This window comes from Lactuca saligna, chromosome 1 (genome assembly GCF_052625555.1).
Source record: "Lactuca saligna cultivar CGN05327 chromosome 1, ASM5262555v1, whole genome shotgun sequence".
NCBI classification, from domain to species: Eukaryota; Viridiplantae; Streptophyta; class Magnoliopsida; order Asterales; family Asteraceae; genus Lactuca; species Lactuca saligna.
This window is the reverse complement of record NC_136417.1, coordinates 94,392,836-94,415,748: the sequence shown is the minus strand read 5'-3', so window position 1 is coordinate 94,415,748 and position 22,913 is coordinate 94,392,836. Positions and strand designations below refer to the sequence as shown.

Sequence of the window (22,913 nt, the reverse complement as noted above, 5' to 3'; positions counted from 1 at the left end):
AATATAGAATCACTTTTTCTTATGTAATGGGCAATTGACTTGACTAAAATTTACTTTAGAATACTTCAGCATAATTGAAGTTTTATTGTTCATTTACTGCACTTTTAATTATATGAACGATACACAAATAATTACGTTAACCTAGTATATTTACTTTAAGTTTGACTTATCTCCTCTTCATGAGGTTGAACGTTTTAGTTGTCTCAGACACAAATGGATTTAGGGGTAAATTTTATTTGTCGTTAGATTTTTTTTAACCCTTGTATGTTTATTATTAAGTAATTTAATGTTTTTATATATTATTTTAGTATTTATGTGATTAATTGATATATTTAAAGATAAATGATAACGACACTGCTTTGAATTGAATAAATATAGGAAAAATCATAGTTGACGAAGAAAAGGAAAAGAATGTTACAAAATGGTGTTCATAGGGCCCAAGTTCGAAATGATGCCGAAAACTGAAGAAACACGACGCGCCAATCACATACACGCGCATCATCATAGTTGAAGAATTCGGCGATAACATATTCTTTGAAGAATGAGTCGTGACATACAACCTCATGCAGCATGTAATGTGTGTGTGATTTTTCAACCTTTATTTAGAGAATAATCATTCTACACTGTTCACGACTCGTTAATTGTGATTTTTCAGCTTTATCAATTATTAATTTTTTGTTCTATTTTATGCATTTTTGTTTTTTTATTCTACTTTATTTTGGGTGTAATAACGTAAATTTTCAAAATAATTTTTCATTTTTAAAACATATTTTCATTCATAAAATAACATAAAATTCCATTGTATCACATGTTATCATAAATAAACAAATCCTAAGATCTCAAATACATAAATCCTCTTAGTGTGTACGGATCATGCTGGCGCCTTCCCACGGTCCTCGCTAGTATGTGAAACACATATCACATAAAACGGTAAACATAAATGCTTAGTGAGTTCTCTAAAATACCAAATACGCACATACGCCACCCAAGGCTATAAGACCTTCCGGTCACTGTGTCTCAGAGGACTTCCGTCACACAACCCTGGTAGACCTTCCGGTCCCACCCATAATGACCTTCTGGTGCATAACCTTTTGACCTTCCGGTCCACACACTATTGACCTTTCGGTCAATAACATGATGACCTTCCGGTCCATAACATACTGCTCATAACATAATATAACATATACATATCACATATCATCTATCAACAATATCACATAATCTTCATAGCATATAAGACCTTCCAGTCACACATTTTTACCACTCTAGGTAACGTATAGTGAGAAGACTCACCTTGTATGCTGTCTAGTAACTCACGTGCTCGGTATCCCTGAACCTCGTAACAATGATCTAGCCCCGCCTAAACACATAAGATATCACCTCAAATCAATAACGACTCTCTAGGGTAGACTAGTCCCTTCCAATGGTCCCTGAAAAGGCTAAAAGACTATTTTACCCTTCTAATGATCCAAAAGTCCAAGTGTTGACCAAACCCTAAAGGTCAATGAAAGTCAACTGAAGTCAATGGTCAAACTTTGACCAGACTCGTCGAGTGCACCTGGGTGACTCGGAAAGTCTAAGAGTGTCCCTTGAATCCTTCTAAGGTCTCACTCGACTCGTTGAGTGAACCTCCCACTCGACGGGTTACCACTGGAAACAAATCGCGGGGCAACCCGACTCGACTCGTCGATTCCCCATATGGACTCGGCAAGTTTCCTCCATGACATCACCCAAACGACCTTCTGAGGTCAGATCTGCTTCTCTAACCTATAGATTTGACTTCCCCATGACCAATAATCACGTAAATGTCAAATCTTCACACTCATGCAACGCACCAAAGGCTTCTAAAATGGCACCCTAGGTTCATTTCCTCCATGGAACAGCATAAAGCAGAATAGATAGTGCTCTCTGGACCTCTAAAGGTCCAGATCCAGAGTTGTAACGCCTGTAGATCTGGGCTAGTTAATTTTGAGATAAATGGGGTCGAAAACGACTTTTTGACAAAAGATTATTTAGAATAAATAATCTTAACCAAGTTGTAGAATATGTTTCAAGGGTTCCGTACATAAAAAGAGTTGAAATCCAAGTTATAACGAAGAAGTTATGACCCGTCGATGTTTAGCGACGGAACCGACATAGCACCGCGAAGACGTAAATAGTAAATTTATGATAGATTAACTTTTAGTCTTAGTAATCTAAATGAAAGTCGTAGAATATGTTACCCTGAGAACGTCCATAAAAAGAACGCCTACATCTGACTTCGTTTGAGGAAGTTATGATTTTTCGAAGTTTCGGCTTAGCGGTGTACAGCCCGAAGTTCGGGTATTAGATCGAGCGGTTTTTAGCCGACACAACCTAAACGAGAATCGAAGATCTCGTTATTAGTAGCGTAAAGATAAAAAGATAGACGTAAATGGACATCGGATGAAGAAGTTATGAGATTTTAACGGACCAATCCTGTCCCGGCCTGTTAAAAATATAACTTTAAAAATAAAGTCAAAATTAGCCGACGGAGTCTAAACGAAAGTTGTAGAGTACGTCTCCACCTACACGTGGATATAAATAACGTCAAAAACGGAGTTCGTATGAACGAGTTAAAAATTATAATAGCATATTTACGTATTAAAATAAAGTATAAATCATATATACGTACACACACACACACACACACATATATATATATATATACATATGTATATATCATCAGAAAGGTATCGACGACGCGGTCATTATAAGACTAATGTTGAGTTCTTTCGACATTAGTTTAGTACAAATATCATTAAATCTATTTAAAATAGTATTATAAAGGGGCGTTTAGTTGTTTATATAACTAAAATGTCATTAACTAATTATGGAGGGTAGTTTTTGAAAATTCAATTAGTATAAATAAGAGCCTTGGGCTCTCATATTTCTTGCACCATTCTCTTGATTCAAGACTCTTTCTCTTCTTATCCCCCGAGCATTTCGGTCCCTCGTGATTCGACTTCTCTTTCTGTAGTTTTAGAATAGTAAGGTGAGCGCCGAAGCGCTGCACGAATCTTTCTTAGAAAGATTCAGCGACGATGTTCTGCCCTTGCAGAGCCCGACTCTTAGCTAAAATCCTCTTGTAAGTACGTTATGTTTACCCTATTTTAATATAGCTTATATTTAAAATTAGTATTGTTATTATGAACTTATAATAAATATTTGAGCTATTATTATATAAGTATCGTTATAATATATTTTTAACTACTCACGGTACGGGAAATCTGGTTTAAAGGGCTGGATACGGTTGTTGGATTTCAGAAGTGCTATATGCCAAAATGGTCCTGCCCTCCGGTGTTTTATGTCTGGCCCCTATCTGTACATAGTGGTTGGAAAGTATTGTTTAAACGCTTATATAATAATAATAAGACTAATAATTAGTCACGGTAAATATTAGACTAAAATCTAGTGGTAATTGTAACGCCCGTAGATCCGGGCTAGTCAATTTAGAGGCAATAAGTGTCGAAAACGACTTTTCGACAAATGATTATTTAGAGTAAATAATCTTAACCAAGTTGTAGAATATCAAGTTATAGAATATGTAGTCAATCCGATTTATAATGAAGAAGTTATGACCCGTCGAAGTTTCTCGGCAAAACCGGCACGACACCGGGAGACGTAAATAATGAATTTAAGATAGAGGATTTTTTAGCCTTAGTGATCTAAAAAAAAGTTGTAGTATACATTAAACCGAGAACATACATAAAAAGAACGCTCAAATCTAACTTCGTATGAGTAAGTTATGATTTTTCTAAGATTCGGCTTAGTAGTGCACAGCCCGAAACTCGAATTTTAGTTCGAGTAGTTTTTTGCTTACGCGACCTAAATGAGAGTTGAAGATCTCATTAATAGGAACTCAATGGTAAAAAGACAGACGGAAACGGAGTCCGTATGAGGGAGTTACGAATTCCTCACGGTCATTTAGCAGTCTAATAACCTTGTATTGTTAAATTTAAGATTGGTCGAGAATTAGCCGACGGAGTCTAAATAAAAGTTGTAGAACTTTTTTTTACCTACGTGTGGATATAAAGAACGTTGAAAACGGAGCTCGTATGCGAAAGTTATGAATTTTTGAAAATCGGCTGATTTTCCACCCTATGTGTGATGCCACGTGTCAGCACCAGGCTTTGCCTTGGTACCCAAGTAGGCTCACGACGTGAGCATCAAGAAACTAACGATGTGAGTGACCCTACAGCCTCCTATAAATAGAGATGCCCCTCTCCATTCATTCTCACACCTCCCTTCACTTCCCTTTCTCTCTAGAACTTCTCTCTAGCCCCGAAACCCCCGAAACGCCTAGGGAACCTCCCTAGCACGAGGCGGAAGCCCGGAGTGCCCGACGGCTCTGAGAAGAAGAGCCTTTCGGCTTGGGAACGCTGCTCCAGCGAAGCCCAGTTTTGCGAAAAACCCGCTGTAAGTGAGCTACGCCTACCCTATCTTTAGTATAACTTATGTTTCAATATAATAATGTTATTAGGACCTTATAATGAGTACTTGGGCTATTATTATGGGTTATATAAGTATTGTTTCACGCTTATATAATATTAACAATAGCCAAACTATTAATTACTCTTGGTGAATATTAGACTAAACCCTAGTAGTAATGATACTAGGTTTCGTCGAGGGAAATTGTTTTAAGACAACGAAGTGCTGTCTGAGTACCGAGTCACCACCGTATCAGTTGAGTGCATAGTTACTTTCATGTTACACATAGATATGAAGTATTTTAATATAAATTACGTGCTATGTGTGCATATTGTCTAAATACTTGCTGTCTATGCTGGTTAAAGATTTTTATACATGTTTTAAATGATGTAAACTATATAAATTATTTTATATCTACAAAATATGTTGGGTAAAACATGGGTAGATGAATGATGAGGAATAAAAGATGAAATAGAGGAACATTAGTAGTATGGACCTAGTGCCCTATAGGTATACATTGGCAGCAGTGGACCTAGTACCCTATAGATGAGCACTGACAGCTGCGCCACAACTCGTAGATGTTTTAGATCTACGATAAACGTCCTAGCAGCTGCGCTCTAAGCACAGTATCGGTAGCTGCGCCTAATAGGGAGCATTATGACCATGACAGTAGTGTTTAAAGGTCAATACAGGCAGAAGCACCTCATAGAAAATGTCCTAATTCTGGCAGCTGCGCCCAAGTGATAACATTAGCAGCCGTGCTTGACCACTTTGTCATTGGCAACAATGGACTTCATGTTGTTTCCTTAGGACGATCCTAAGAAATAAATGAACGAGGGTTAGCTGATCCTTAGGGTAAATGCTTAAGAAGATAATGGGAAAGAGAAATTGGGTTGATTATTTGATGTTTAAATATAATAATTATATTATTGTGGGTTGAAAACCCTATGTACTCACCAGGTTTCCCAACCTAACCCACTCAATTTATTTATATCACAGGTGTCGATATGAAGTGACATTACACTGAGATATTTAAAAGAGATGTAGATCACTAGTGTAAATAAATGTAAGTTCTGTTTATGTTTATGTTTCTGTATTGACGATGACATCCCAAATGTTTTAAAAGTGAATAAAAATATATTTCTTTAGAAATGCTTTGATAACGCGATTATCATGTTTTTATGGGAACAAATTCCGCAAGATTTTTATTAAAAGAGATACTCTGATTTTTATAAACCATAAACAAAATCGTTCTTTTCTGGCCGTAAAAATGGGGATGTCATAGTTGGTATCGGAGCATTAGTTTAAGAGAACTTGGAATTTGTAGGAAATTTCTAGACTTAAACTTAGAATGTTAAGCGATGATTGTGAGCTGTGAGCACTAGCTTATGTAGGAAGTATGCCTAATATGCTTTTATGTGCTAAATGATTTATGATGCTAAATGTATGATCGAATCCAGTGTTCTAAAAGGCAGGCCATGGCGTGAGGCGTGGCTTCGCCGTTATGAAAAGCTTCATAACGTTGCTGTTAGGCGTGGCGCGTGGCAAGGCGTGATATGGTGCGCCATGGTGTGTTATGGCGCATGTTTTTTCGTTTAAGACACAGTGTTTTGCTCTTTGTTACGTGTTTTCAAATCGGAGATACAAGTATTGTGCTTTTTGTTAACTTTTTGTTATTAGTTATTGATCTAACACTTCTAAAAAGTATTTATATTTAATATAAATTTATATTTATGTGGTAATATAATTTTAAATTAATACAAAATCGCCGCCTTACATCACGCCTTGAAAAACGCCGTGGCTCGCCATGGCTCGTTAAGCTTGAGGCTTGGCCTTGCTGCCACGCCACGCCTCACGCCATTTAGAACCTTGATCGGATTTATGGTCAGTTGCCGACCGGATCTTAAGACTTTATGTGTTCAGATTTCTAAACGTTTAATTACGGTATTAGAACTGGCATGTAACTTTTCGGAGTGCTAGGGAGAATTATACGTCGATCATAAATAAAATCTTCTCTATCTAAATTCTCGTCACTCTACACCGGACATCTCAATTCGATGTGTAGATCGACATGATGAACACTAGAAGCGGATTTGGAAGCGGTAACTCCTAGCCCGAACCACCAGTGATTTAGCATGTGCTAGAGGTAGCAGCTGTACCTGGGAAAATCACGATGGCCGGAGTACAAGCAATGGTGCGGATAATGCTGGATCAACAGATGGAAGAAACAAGGCATTTACTTCAACAAAGAAAGGACGAACTTACTGTGCCAGTATGCCAGACACCCGCTCTTGAGGCAACCATTTGGGTTGCTAAGTATGTCAAAGAAATGATCAACGATAGGATCGCCAACAAGGTTGAAGTTGGCAAGAAGAGGAAGTTTGAGGGATCTTCAGGGTCCAACACGAAAAACTTATTTTCACAGTCTGGAGGAGGAAGAGGTGAAGCAAAATGGTGTAATAGGAGATACCCTAAGGAAGTGACCTACTTCAAATGAGGGAAGATTGGTCATTATGCCCATAAATGCTCAACCAAGGAGGAAGTTTGCCTTAAGTGTAGTAGAGAGGGACACTTCAAGCAAGATTGTCCGATGAGAGCAACGACGCCAAATGTACTGCTAAAACACTATGAGGGATACGATAAGAAGGTGACCTGCTACCAATGTGGAAGGACAGGGCATTACGCCAGCAAGTGCACGTCTAAGAGAAAGGTGTGCTACAGATGTAACAAAGAAGGACATTTATCTAGGGACTACCCGAAGAAAAATGAAGCAGCAGGAGCGAATGCACCTCCAGAGCTAAGGAGCATCCTTGACAAAGTAGCTGGCAACGCAAGGACTCAAGAGTAAGGACGGATGACCGAAGATCAAGTTAAAAGTAGTCATGTAGATAGTACCACATGGTGTAGCCTATAAGAGGCATAGTCTAGGGTGAACTTGAACACCTATGTAATAGTTTCAAGAAATAATAAATCCTTCGTTTTGTTATCTGGTGTGTTAAACTGTTATGTGATTTTCTTGTATGGTGACTTGGAGACTGCGAGACAATACTTGGGACGAGTATGAGTAGGTGTGAAAGGTAGTAGATGCCTATACTACCGGAAGCACAGGACTCACGCTTGGATCAGGGAAAGTCACAAGGTTACCAAGAAGCCAATAATTGATTTTGATTTATTCAAATATCTCGTTACCATTGTTTCGGTAATGACTAAGAAGACTGTTGTTATCCCGACCCTAGTGGTCATATCACATTGAGTCCGACTACGATGAGTAGGTTACGTGGTTCAGAGAACCAAGTTTGATGTAGCGTCCGACTTAAACCAAATGATTGAAATCAAAGCAATCAATAGAAGTATCACGCTCGTTGTTAAAGAAGTTGGTAGCTAGAAATGCTACATGTTAAAATGTGATTATATCACATTAGACCATGAAGGAAGGCATATTCCATTCCGGAATTTGACTCTAAGAGACCTGAGTCTAAGCGTTGCTACATATGATGATAGGTCATTTGAATATTACACATCGGTCAATTGTAGTAATCAAATTAACTTATCCTAAGTTTGTTAAGAAGAAGAAGGAGTCTCTGATAAAGAATTGGGTTGTGACACAAAGGTCATGATTGAAAGTCTAATGAGCAGGTGCAAGACCAAGCACCGCCTGCAGTCCCGGAGTCCAAGAGTTAGATACTCGTTTGAAGCAACATAGAAGTTACAGTTATTACCTAGGATGAAGAGATAACATATGGAGTCATTATACAATACTGTTTCGTTGATGATTCCGGGACGTAATCATCCTAAGGGGAGATAATTGTAACACCCGTAGATCCGGGCTGGTCAATTTAGAGGCAATAAGTGTCGAGAACGACTTTTCAACAAATGATTGTTTAGATTAAATAATCTTAACCAAGTTTTAGAAGATGTCTCAAGGGTTCCGTACATATAAAGAACGCCGAAATCCGAGTTATAACGAAGAAGTTATGACCCGTCGAAGTTTCTCGGCAAAACCGGCACGACACCGGGAGACATAAATAATGAATTTAAGATAGAGGAATTTTTAGCCTTAGTGATATAAACAAAAGTTGTAGTATACATTAAACCGAGAACATACAAAAAAAGAACGCCCAAATCTGACTTCGTATGAGTAAGTTATGATTTTTCTAAGATTCGGCTTAACGTGCACGACCCGAAACTCGAATTTTAGTTCGAGCGGTTTTTGGCTTACGCGACCTAAATGAGAGTTTAAGATCTCATTAATAGGAACTCAATGGTAAAAAGACAGATGAAAACAGAGTCCGTATGAGGGAGTTACGAATTCTTCGCGGTTATTTAGCAATCTAATCTCCTTGTACTGTTAAATTTAAGATCGGTCGAGAATTAGCCGACGGAGTTTAAATGAAAGTGGTAGATCTTGTTTTTACCTACATGTGGATATGAAGAACGTCGAAAACGGAGCTCATATGCGCAAGTTATGAATTTTTGAAAATCGGCTGATTTCCACCCTATGTGCGATGCCACGTGTCAGCACTAGGCTTTGCCTTGATGCCCAAGTAGGCTCACGACGTGAGCATCAAGAAACTCACGATGTGAGTGACCCTCCAGCCTCCTATAAATAGAGATGCCCCCCTCCATTCATTCTCACACCTCCCTTCACTTCCCTTTCTCTCTAGAACTTATCTCTAGCCCCGAAACCACCCGAAACCCCCAGAAAAGCCTAGCGAACCTCCCTAGCACAAGGCGGAAGCCCCGGAGTGCCCGAAAACTCCGAGAAGAAGAGCCTTTCGGCTCGGGAACGTTGCTCCAGCGAAACCCGGTTTTGCGAAAAACCCCTGTAATTGAGCTATTCCTACCCTATCTTTAGTATAACTGATGTTTCAATATGATAATGTTATTAGGACCTTATAATGAGTACTTGGGCTATTATTATGAGTTATATAAGTATTGTTTCACTCTCATATAATATTAACAATAGCCAAACTATTAATTAGTCTTGGTGAATATTAGACTAAACCCTAGTAGTAATGATACTAGGTTTCGTTGAGGGAAATTGTTTTAAGACAACGAAGTGCTGTCTGAGTACCGAGTCACCACCGTATCAGTTGAGTGCATAGTTACTTTCATGTTACACATAGATATGAAGTATTTTAATATAAATTACGTGCTATGTGTGCATATTCTCTAAATACTTGCTGTCTATGCTGGTGAAAGATTTTTATACATGTTTTAAATGATGTAAACTATATAAATTATTTTATATCTACAAAATATGTTGGGTAAAAATGCGTAGATGAATGATGAGGAATAAAAGATGAAATAGAGGAACATTAGTAGTACGGACCTAGTGCCCTATAGGTATACATTGGCAGCAGTGGACCTAGTATCCTATAGATGTCCACTGGCAGCTGCGCCACAACTCGTCGATGTTTTAGATCTACGGTAAACATCCTAGCAGTTGCGCTCTAAGGACAGTATCGGAAGCTGCGCGTAATAGGGAGCCTTCTGACCATGACAGTAGTGTTTAAAGGTGAATACCGGCAGAAGCGCCTCATAGAAAAAGTCTCAATTCTGGCAGCTGCGCCTAAGTGATAACATTAGCAGCTGCGCTTGACCACTGCGTCATTAGCAACAATGGACTTCATGTTGTTTCCTTAAGATGATCCTTAGAAATAAATGAATGAGGGTTAGCTTATCCTTAGGGTAAATCCTTAAGAAGATAATGGGAAAGGGAAATTAGGTTGATTATTTGATGTTTAAATATAATAATTATATTATTGTGGGTTGAAAACCCTATGTACTCACCAGGTTTCCCAACCTGACCCACTCAGTTTATTTATATCACAGGTGCCGATATGAAGTAACATTACACTGAGAGATTTAAAAGAGATGTAGATCACTAGTGTAAATAAATGTAAGTTCTGTTTATGCTTATGTTTTTGTATTGACGATGACATCCCAAATGTTTTAAAAGTGAATAAAAATATATTTCTTTAGAAATGCTTTGATAACGCGATTATCATGTTTTTGTGGGAACAAATTCCGCAACATTTTTATTAAAAGAGATACTTTGATTTTTATAAAGCATAAACAAAATCGGCCTTTTCTGGTCGTAAAAATGGGGTTGTCACAGTAATAATACTAGGTTTCGTCGAAGGAAATTATTTTAAAGTAAACGAAGCGCTGTCCGAGTACCGAGTCGCCACCTTCTCAGGTGAGTGCATAGTTACTTTCATCTTACACATAGATATGAAGTATTTTATATAAATTACGTGCTATGTTTGCATATTATCTGAGTACTTGTTGTATATGCTAGATGAATGATTTTATACATGTTTTAAATGATTTAAACTATATATGTATTTTATATCTACGATAATGTTGGGGTAAAACATGGGTAGATGTAATAGATGGAATATGAGTTGGATGATGAGTTGAGAGGTGTTATAGACCACGAGGTGAGGGTGAGAGGTGGACGATGTGAGAAGCCTTTTCCAAATGATGGCCCCATCATTCAGCAGAGTATGGATGACAACCACAGACTATTCTAGACAGTCTAGTGGAACACTAGTAGGCTCGCAACATGTAGGTATTGTGAACGATGTGTTCCCCCGGTGTACTCTAATGCAGACTTGGTGCCTAAACCTTGGTGATCATGCATGCTTGATGCCTAAACCTTGGTGATCATGCAGACTTAATACCTAAACCTTGGTGATCATGCAGACTTGATGCCTAAACCCTGGCGACTATGCAGACTTAATGCCTATACCCTGGCGACTATGCAGACTTAGTGCCTAAGCCCTGGAGACTATGCAGACTTGGTGCCCGTTGTGTAAACCGTGGAAATGATGGACTCGTGCCGATTCCTTAGGATGATCCTTAGGAATGAATGAGCGAGGAATAGCTGATTCTTAGGGTAGATCCTTAAGACTAAAGAAGATAATGGGAATGGGTAATTGGGTTGTTTGTTTGATTGTTTAAACATAATAATTATATTATTGTGGGTTGAATACCTTGTGTACTCTCCAGGTTTCCTAACCTGACCCACTCATTTTATTTATATCACAGGTGTCGATATGAAGTGACATTACACTGAGAGATTAAGGAGATATAGATCACTTGTGTAAATGAATGTAAGTTTTGTTTATGCTTATGTTTCTGTATTGACGATGAAATCCCAAATGTTTTAAATGAATAAAATGTGTTTCTTCATAAATGCTTTGATAATGTATTTATCGTGTTTTTTTGGGAATAAATTTCGCAACATTTTTATTAAAAGAGGTACTCTGATTTTCATAAAGCATAAACAAAATCGGTCTTTTCTGGCCGTGAAAATGGGGATGTCACAGTTTGTATCAGAGCATTAGTTTAAGCGAACTAGGAATTTGTAGGAAATTTCTAGACTTAAACTTAGAATTCTAAGCAATGATTGTGAGGAGTGTGTTTAATAAATTTAGGTAATACACCTGAATAGACACAAGCACTAGTTTATTTTAGGAAAGATGCATAAAATGTTTTATGTGCTAAATGATTTATGTTATAGCTATAAAAATGCCTTATATGCTTTTATTTGTTCGGATCTATGGTCTGTTGCCGACCGGATCTGGAAACCTTATGTGTTCAGGATTCTAAGCGTATGATTACGATGTTAGAACTAGCATGTAACGTTTCAGAGTAATAAGGAGATCTATACGTCTATTGTAAATAAGATCTTTCCTGTCTTAAATTCTCGTCTCGGTACATCGAATGTCTGCTTGGGTGTACAAAACAAGAGGAAGATGACAACCTGGGCCTAAGAATGTGATGGGTCATGCATCGGTCGTTGCGCCTGCACCTAAACCTATCACGATGGCAGAAGTTTAGGAAGTGATGCGAACCATGATAGACTAGGAAAATAGAGGAAATGAGATGGCTTACGATATTAAATGTTACATATCGGAAGATATCATAAGAGAGGTATCTTGCCTTTAGAATACGTCTGATAAAATAGCAGTACGTCTATAAAAGTAGGGTACATATGAATGTACACATTTGATTGGCGGGATGATAGAACAATTGGTGTAATTTCTAAAATTTTCCTATCATCTGGAATGTCCATCACCAACCTAGTTGAAGCAAAATCAATGATTGAAGATATGCATGGAAGAAGTGCTAGTAGAGTCTAGGGAAATTTTTATAATTATTTGGACACACTCGTATGTGTTAAATTGTTTTGTGATTTTAGGACTTGGGGACTATGAGACAATACTTGGGACGAGTATGATTAGGTGTGAAAGGTAGTAGATGCATATACTACCGGAAGCACAGGACTCACGCTTAGATCAGGGAAAGTCACAAGGTTACCAAGAAGCTAGTAACTGATTTCGTTTTATTCAAGTATGTCATTACCATCGTTTGGGTAATGACTAAGAAGATGATTGTTATTCCTACCCTAGTGGTCACATCAAATTGAGTCCTGCTACGTTGAGTATGTTATGTGGTTTAGAGAATCAAGTTTGATGTAGCGTCTGACTTAAGATGAAAGATTGAAATAAAAAGCGATCAGTAGAGGTATCACGAAAGGTTGCTTGTAGCTAGAAATGCTACCTTTTAAGATGTGGTTAGAACATGAAGGAAGGTATAGTCTGTTCTTGAATTTGACTCTAAAAGACCTGAGTTCAAGCGATGCATCATGCAATCGGTGGTCATTAGAACATAACCCATCGGTCTATTATGAAAATCGAAGGAATAAACTTATCTCAAGTTTGTTAAAGTAGGAGCCTCCAATAAAGATTGAGATCGCGCCATGAAGATAATGATTTGAAAGTCTAACACGAGATAGAGAGCAGGTCCAAGATCGGGCATCGCCTGCAGTCAGGAAGTCTTAGAGTTAGATACCCGTTCGAAGAAACATGAAAGTTATGTTTATTTCTTAGGATGAAGAGATAACGTGTGGAGTCATCATGTGAGTCCTGTTTCGTTGATGATTCCGGGACGTAATCAACCTAAGAGGGAGATAATTGTAACGCCCGTAGATTCGGGCTAGTCAATTTAGAGATAATAGGAGTCAAAAATTATTTTCGACAAAAGATTATTTAGAATATATAATCTTAACCAAGTTGTAGAATATGTCTCAAGGGTTCCGTACATATAAAGAGCGTCGAAATCCGAGTTATAACGAAGAAGTTATGACCCGTCGAAGTTTAGCGACGGAACCGACACGGCAACACGATGACGTAAATAGTAAATTTATGATAGATTGACTTTTAGCCTTAGTAATCTAAATGAAAGTCGTAGAATATGTTACCCTAAGAACGTCCATAAAAAGAACGCCTACATCTGACTTCGTATGAGGAAGTTATGATTTTTCGAAGTTTTGGCTTAGCGATGTACAACCCGAAGTTGGGGTATTAGATCAAGTGGTTTTTAGCCGACACAACCTAAACGAGAATCGAAGATCTCATTATTAGTAGCGTAAAGATAAAAAGATAGACGAAAATTGACATCGGATGAAGAAGTTATGAGATTTTAATGGACCAATCCTGTCTCGGCCTGTTAAAAATATAACTTTAAAAATAAAGTCAAAATTAGCCGACAGAATCTAAACGAAAGTTGTAGAGTACGTCTCCACCTACACGTGGATATAAATAACGTCAAAAACGGAGTTCGTATGAACGAGTGAAAAATTATAATAGCATATTTACGTATTAAAATAAAATTTAAATCATATATACGTACACACACACATATATATATATATATATATATATACACATATGTATATATCATTAGAAAGGTATCGACGATGCGGTCATTATAAGACTAATGTTGAGTTCTTTCGACATTATTTTAGTACAAATATCATTAAATCTATTTAAAATATTATTATAAAGGGGCGTTTAGTTGTTTAAATAACTAAAATGTCATTAAGTAATTATGGAGGGGAGTTTTTGAAAATTCAATTAGTATAAATAAGAGCCTTGGGCTCTCATATTTCTTGCACCATTCTATTGATTCAAGAGTCTTTCTCTTCTTATCCCCCCGAGCATTTTGTTCCCTCGTGATTCGACTTCTCTTTCTGTAGTTTTAGAATAGTAAGGTGAGCGCCGAAGCGCTGCACGGATCTTTCTTAGAAAGATTCAGCGACGAAGTTCTGCCCCTGCAAAGTTGTGCTTACCCTATTTTAATATAGCTTATATTTAAAATTAGTATTGTTATTATGAACTTATAATAAATATTTGAGCTATTATTATATAATTGTCGTTATAATATCTTTTTAACTACTCGTGGTACAGAGAATCTGGTTTAAAGGGCCACATAGGGTTGTTGGATTTCAGAAGTGCTATATGCCAAAATGGTCCTGCCCTCCGGTGTTTTATGTTTGGCCCCTGTCTCTACATAGTGGTTGGAATGTATTGTTTAAACGCTTATATAATAATAAGACTAATAATTAGTCACGGTAAATATTAGACTAAAATCTAGTCGTAATAATACTAGGTTTTGTCGAAGGAATTTATTTTTAAGTAAACAAAGCGCTGTCCGAGTACCGAGTCACCACCTTCTCAGGTGAGTGCATAGTTACTTTCATCTTACACATAGATATGAAGTATTTTATATAAATTATGTGCTATGTGTGCATATTATCTGAGTACTTGCTGTCTATGCTAGATGAACGATTTTATACATGTTTTAAATGATTTAAACTGTATATGTATTTTATATCTACGATAATGTTGGGGTAAAACATTGGTAGATGTAATAGATGGCATATGAGTTGGATGATGAGTTGAGAGGTGTTATAGACCACGAGGCGAGGGTGAGAGGTGGACGATGTGAGAAGCCTTTTCCAAATGATTGCCCCGTCATTCAGCAGAGTATGGATGATAACCACAGACTATTCTAGATAGTCTAGTGGAACACTAGCAGGCTCGCAACCTGTAGGTGTTGGGAACGATGTGTTCACCCGGTGTACTCTAAACCCTAGTGTCCATGCAGACTTGGTGCCTAAACCTTGGTGATCATGCAGACTTGATGCCTAAACCTTGGTGATCATGCAGACTTGATCCCTAAACCTTGGTGATCATGTAGACATGATGCCTAAACCCTGGCAACTACGCAAACTTAGTGCCTAAACCCTGGCGACTATGCAAACTTAGTGCCTAAGCGCTGGCGACTATGCAGACTTAGTGCCCGTTGTGTAAACCGTGGCAATGATAGACTTCGTGCCGATTCGTTAGGATGATCCTTGGGAATGAATGAACGAGGAATAGCTGATTCTTAGGGAAGATCGTTAAGACTAAAGAAGATAATGAGGATGGGTAATTGGGTTGATTGTTTGATTGTTTAAACATAATAATTATATTATTGTGGGTTGAAAACCCTATGTACTCACCAGGTTTCCCAACCTAACCCACTCAGTTTATTTATATCACAGGTGTCGATATGAAGTGACATTACACTGAGAGATTAAGGAGATATAGATCACTAGTGTAAATGAATATAAGTTCTGTTTATGCTTATGTTTCTGTATTGACGATGACATCCCAAATGTGTTAAAATGAATAAAATACGTTTCTTCGGAAATGATTTGATAACGTATTTATCGTGTTTTTCTGGGAATAAATTCCGCAACGTTTTTATTAAAAGAGGTACTCTGATTTTCATAAAGCATAAACAAAATCGGTCTTTTCTGGCCGTGAAAATGGGGATGTCACAAGAGTCTAACACTCAAAGGGACAACATATGCATCAACTCAAGCCAATAAAGGGGCAGAGAAAACCCTAGATTCAAGGATCTTGTACAAAACAGGAGAAGGGATATATTTATGAAAGACCCCAACTTTCGTATTTATGAAAGACCCAAACTTTCATACTATTCCAACAATATTCTTAAGTTACTTCCTCAAAACATGCTACATGCATATTTATAAAACAATATTGATAAAGTGATTACAAAGGATAAGATACAAACCGACTAATTTTTATTACATTTCATATCTACCTAGGAATCTATTATTCATATACATACTTGAACATTAGAATACAGAGAAATAGTATTAACTATTCTAAATATTTCAGCAGTATAAAACTATATTGGATACTCATCACCTGCAATTGTTAAATATTGAGAGGGATAAGCGATAATGCTTAGTGAATTCAATAAATAGATACAATATAATCTTATGCCTTATATATATCAATATGACAGAAGCGAAAGGGAACAAGAACAACAATAGCATATGTGTATCATATGTCACGCTTTTAATATCAACTCAAGATTTGATTCAAATATTTACGATCAATGAGACATAACAATTTCCATGCTTGATATACATCAATAAAGCTTTTGGCCCAAACGACACAGAAAATATACAACTTTGGATTAACATTTTGGTAGATTTCAGGCTTAAAGCCCTGTCTAACCATTTGCCAATACCATAGAATAGAGTTCATTCTCTTACGGAGTCATGCTCTACATGGTCAGAGGCTACATGCCAGTCCTATCTAACCTTCTGCCAATGCCATAGAATAGAAGTCATTCTCTTACGAGACATGTTCTACATGGCTAGAGGCTACATACCAGTACCACCGTGAATCTAAGTCCTTTTACTGATCACATGGTCAAAGGTATAACTTTGCTTTTAAAAATACCGAATAAAAATAACCCGGGAAAATAACCCGGAATAATAACACTGAAAAGCACATAGCACATATAACACATAACATACAATTTTTCCTATATATTGAACTCACCTTAAAATAATCGGGGGTTAAAATAGTAATTTGAGCAGCATATCGGCTCCAAATATGGCTTTATTTGTTGAAAACCGGGAGAATTAGCTAAAAACCGGACTCTAAAAAGGTAGAGCTTCAAAACCGAAAAGATAAATTTTTTGGGCTTCACGGCACTTCGGGACGTGTTTCGGGTGTTAAAATTGACACCGGGGCTTCGGGGGATGTCAAAATAGTCAAAATATGAAAAAGGGGGCCAAAAATAGCAATTTTCTAAAATTCCTCGGCAAGGCTCGCAGGCCTTGTATTTATAGGGAGGAGATGCGAGGGTTCGCTGATCAGAAGGAGGAGTCAACGAGACAAATGGCAGCTCGCGAGAGGACCAGACGGCGCGCATGCGAGGGCTCCAGGTGGCTCGCTTCGCAGGTCAACATGGGAAGGGCAGGTGGCGGTCTCGGATTGGTCGAGCCTTCGGTGCGAGGGGGTTGCGACGCGCGTTGCCAGCTGCTCGGATGACTAAGCTACTTCGAACACAAGGCTGACACGACATCGGACCAATCAGAAGGTGCCAGCGAGGCTGCGGTCCAATCAGAAACTGCCACGTGGATTAACACTATTCATGCGAAAATTAAATAAAAAATGTGCCAAATCTTGTAAAATCCATAACTTTTGTATACGAGCTCTGTTTTGACGTTCTTTATATGCACGCGTAGCTAAAATTATGCTCTACAACTTTCGTTGAGACTTCGTCGGCTAATTTTGACTTTAATTTTAATATTATTATTTTTAACAGACCGGGACAGGAAAATCCGTTAAAAATTCATAACTTCTTCATCCGACGTCCGTTTTCGTCAGACTTTTTACCGTTGCACTACTAATGACAACACCTTCAATTCTCGTTTAGGTTGTGTCGGCTAAAAATCACTCGATCTAAAATTCGAGTTTTTTAGCTGTCTACCGCTAAACTGAAACTTTGAAAAATCATAACTTCCTCATACGAAGTCAGATTTTGGTGTTCTTTTTATCGAACTTCTCAGTTTAATGAATACTACAACTTTTATTTAGATTACTAAGGCTAAAAAGTAGTTTATCAAAAACTCACTTTTTACGTCATTCGGCACCGTGCCGGTTTTGTCGCGAATCTTCGATTGGTCATAACTTCTTCGTTATAACTCGGATTTTGACGAGGTTTTCGCCTACGTGTTTCTAACGAGATTATCTACAACTTTCAATAATAAAATTTTACTCATTTCAAATTTTATATTTTCGCTAAATTTTCCTTATTTGGCTATTAATTGGAATCTCATAAGACTTCCAACATTTTATGAGTGATTCTAAACATAGTTTTACTTCATTTCTAGTAAAAACTAGCTGTTAGAACTCAACACTCAATTTTATTCACTTGTAATAATAACAATACACAATTTCAGAACGTGTATGTTACAATTTACTACCACAACAATAATGACCCAAGCTTGAAAACCATAGAATCGAAATCCCCTTGACCTTCCCTTACTCGAAACACCTTCTTCTTTGCAAAGCTACAACAAAAAGGATTAAAAATGGCTCTCCCTCTCACACAAATCGCTCAAGCTCTCTAGGGTTTCTCTCTTTGAACTGGTACCTGTAAATGAGTGCTATAAGGTCCCTTAAATAGGGCACAGCCTGGAGATTTAGGGTTTCTAACCTTAGCGCGGAATCGTCGATTCCACCCATCGACTCGTCGAGTCCGTTCATTAATCCAGTCAGCAATCGCGATCCTACTCGACGACTCTAAGTGTCAACTCGTCGAGTCCCTCCTCATAACTCAAAATAAACAATTAAGATACGATACTTGGAAAATCCGGATGTTACAATTCTCCCCCACTAGAATCAGACTTCGCCCTCGAAGTCTCGTTCTGAAAACAACACTAGGTGCTGCTTCCGCATCTCCGCCTCTGGCTCCCAAGTCAGCTCAGACCCTCTCCGATGTTGCCACTTTACCTGAACCAGGGGCACCTCCTTGTTCCTCAAAATCTTGATCTTTCGATCCATCACCGCGATTGGCCTCTCAACATAATTTAGGCTCGTATCCACCTGAATATCCTCCAATGGTACCACTACTGACTCATCGTCTATACACTTCCTCAATTGAGACACGTGGAAGGTATCATGTATCTGGCCCAACTCTGTAGGTAGCTCTAAACAATATGCTACCCTGACCACCCTCGCGGTCACCCTAAAAGGACCAATGTACTGGGGCCCCAGCTTGCCCCTCTTCTTGAATCAGATCACTCCTTTCAAGGGGAAACCTTCAGGAGTACAAAGTCTCCAACCTGAAACTCAAGCTCAGATCGTTTCCTATCCGCATAACTCTTCTGGCGACTCTAGGCTGTTAGCAATCTCTGCCTGACCTGATGTATCTGCTCAGTCGTCTGAAGCACTATCTCAGGGCTACGTATCACTCGCTGCCCTACCTCTCCCCAGCAGATGGGAGTCCGACACCTCTTCCCATACAAAAACTCAAAGGGAGGCATACCAATGCTCGAATGGTGGTTGTTGTTATAGGAAAACTCAGCCAATGGTAGGTACGTGTCCCAACTTCCTCCAAAGTCCAACACACATGCTCGAAGCATGTCCTTGAGTGTTTGAATCATCCGCTCACTCTGTCCGTCCGTCTGTGGGTGATTTGCGGTACTGAAATGCAATCTTGTACCCAACTCCTCATGGAACTTCTTCCAGAACCTGGAAGTGAAACGTACATCTCGATCTGACACAATGGAGATCGGTACACCATGTCGCGATACCACCTCTCTCACAGCGGAAGAGCTCTCACTGATAGAAAGTAAGTGAGCGCTCTTCCTCAGCCGGTCAACGATCACCCAAATTGCATCAACACCCCTCGCAATCCTCGACAATTTGGTGATAAAATCCATAGAAATCTATTCCACTTCCACTGGCGAACCTCAAGTGGCTGCAACTTTCCATGCAGATGTCGGTTGATATTTGCATATTTAGTCTTATATTAAGTATAGATTTTTATCATTTATTAGCTAATTAATTGCATATCATGGACAAAAGATACTTAAAAGTGTTTGAATTGTGTTTTTAGTACAAAAGCGAAGCTCGGAAACAAAAGAAAGCAGGAGAAGCAGTTGGGAGCTCGGGAGTTGAGCAAAGAAGAAAAACGCTAAAAACACAAGGTACTCGGCAAGTCGATACGAAGATTCGAGAAGCTAAGGACTCCTTGACTTACCGTGCACGGGAATTAAGTGATGGACTTGACGTGTCGGTCATGGACTCGGCGAGTCGAGTCGAATCTATAAAAACGACTTTTCAGATCGACACAAAAAATTCTGGAGAACCCTTGGGGAGAGAAGCTGCGAATTAAAGTCAGAAGAGACCTAGAGAACGAACCTTATGTTTACCTCTAAATCCAACTCCGAAGGAGATTAGAGGCAATTTTCATTACTTTAAATTCAATATTTTGTTTCCATCATGTATAGACAAATAGATTTCGTTTTAATTCTTTCAATTGCCTCAATCATGAGCTAAAGCCTTTTAACTTCTATTTGGGGAGACAATATTGAGACTATGGTTTGATTGGTGGTAGGATTAGTTTAATGTTGGTGATTTTGTTAATTTTAGCTTGTTAAAGAACCTTATGTGTTAATGATAATTGTTTTTCTATTAATAGGAAGATAATTAAGCTGCATGAACATCACTTAATTGTTTACCTCATATAATTTATATGACCCGAATAAATAATCTAGGAAATTAAAGTAAATTAGACAACTGGCCACTATTTGAGTTAGTTTGTTTTCTAAGGATTAGTGTAGTGAATGTGAACCTAATCACTTGAATCGGTAGCCAATAGAATAACTAATCCATTGCACTATTACCATAAAATCAACCATATGATCAATTGAGTTGAACCTAAACAGAAGTTTCTTTCATTATTGAATTTAATCGAATCTTTGCTTTCCTAGTTTCTAGTTAATTAGTTTAATTATTAGTTAGTAAGTTTCTAGTCTTGCAAAACTAGAGAAAACCATATCTTTTATTATTTGTTAGTTACTATTAGATAATTTTAGTAATTAGTTTAAATTGTCGTTCCCTAAGTTCGATACCCTGCTTACTAAAACTATACCACCAATAGACAGGTTCACTGCCTTTTTTGTGATTAATTTACATTTTATAAGTAGGATTAAAACTAGTTGGTTTTACACACAACAAGTTTTTGGCGCTGTTACCGGGGAACGGTTCAAAAATTAAGTCTAATTCCTAATTTTATCGATCCTTTGTGTGAGTTTTTCTTGCACAAAGTTAATTTTTTAGGTAATTTAGTAATTAGGATAGGTTTCGATAAATTTATGTTTTTTCCTTGAACTCGCTGAGTGCATTCGAGTCAACTCGGCGAGTCCGTCGCTATTTATAGTTTTAGTTTTTATTTTATTTTTTTTCTTTTTACGCGTTTTTCTTGTTTTGTTTGTAGTCGTTTCATGACCAGAGGATCTAACACTCCATTGGTTCATCCATTTGAAGATCCGGAGTTTAAAGAAGAACAAAGGAAAAATCGTTGGCGAAACCACTTCTTCAAAAACTCGCCTTTGAAGAATCTAAAATTCGTTTTCAACAAGAAGAAGAGCATCAAATCAGGAGCTTCCAACGCCTCTATAACAATAGAAGACCCGATTAAAGAGGACACCGAATACGAAACCGAAGAAGAGGAAGAACCTACATTCGGGCACGACTTCGATTTCGGCGACGAGTTAGCCATTATCATGGCTAACATCGATGAAGTCCCCATGGGGGAATGGAAGAAGAAGATGCGTGACGATACCGGCCTGGGACTTGTCCAACCAGCGATTCCTGCTACTGCTACTTTCGAACTAAAGGGTCACATACTTGCTCAACTAAAGGAGATTCCCTTCTACGGAAAATATAACGAAGATGCCTATAAACACTTGGATGAAGTCAATGATGTAACTGATTACTTTAATGTTCCAAATGTGCCTCGCGAGACCTAGCTACTTCGCATGCTTCCAGTTACATTCAAGGGTGCTGCAAAAAATTGGCTCAAGTGACTCCCTCCCGGATCCATCACCACATGGGCTAAGATGAAAGAAGAATTCATTAACCATTTTTGCCCACCTTCTAAAATAACCAAATTGAAGAAGGCTATTGCTAACTTTGAACAACAACCCGGAGAGTCCCTTTATGAGGCGTGGGAGAGGTACAAAAGTCTACTAAGAAATTTCCCACACCATGACCTTAATAGCCAACAAGAAGTCTCCATCTTCTATGATGGAGTTAATGTTACAACAAGGAAATTACTTGACTCGCAAGGCCTGCTCACAAAGAAGGCACCCCCGGTGATCAAATAATTAATTGAAGAGTTCTCTAAACATTCTAGAGAATACCACAACCCACATAATGAAGTAATTAGGGGGTAGTGAACACGGATAACGATGGCATGGCGATAATGATGGCTAAACTAGACAGTTTAGATAGGAGAATGACGAAGATGGATCAAACAATCCATGCTATCCAGGTAGGATGTGAAAATTGTAGGGGACCTCACCTAACGAAAGATTGTGACTTGGATGATAATGGAAACAAGAAGGCGCAAGTATTCTATTCAAGTGGCGACAGATACGATGAAAATTGGTGGAAACCCAAGAAGGAATGGCTCCCATACAATGAATACAAAAAGTCAAAGGAAGAGAAATACAAGCAAAAAGAGAGGGGTTTCTATTAAAAGGAAGAACCGGCTGTGGAAAGGAA

General features: G+C 38.1%; 1 non-coding gene across 1 annotated transcript; it reads right to left on the bottom strand.

The window, feature by feature from the left end:
* Nucleotides 1-22,294: 22,294 nt before the first annotated feature.
* On the bottom strand, nt 22,295-22,401 carry LOC145028027 (small nucleolar RNA R71). Its single transcript, XR_013675785.1, has one exon. It is a non-coding gene; the product is annotated as a small nucleolar RNA R71 (small nucleolar RNA).
* Nucleotides 22,402-22,913: the final 512 nt, after the last annotated feature.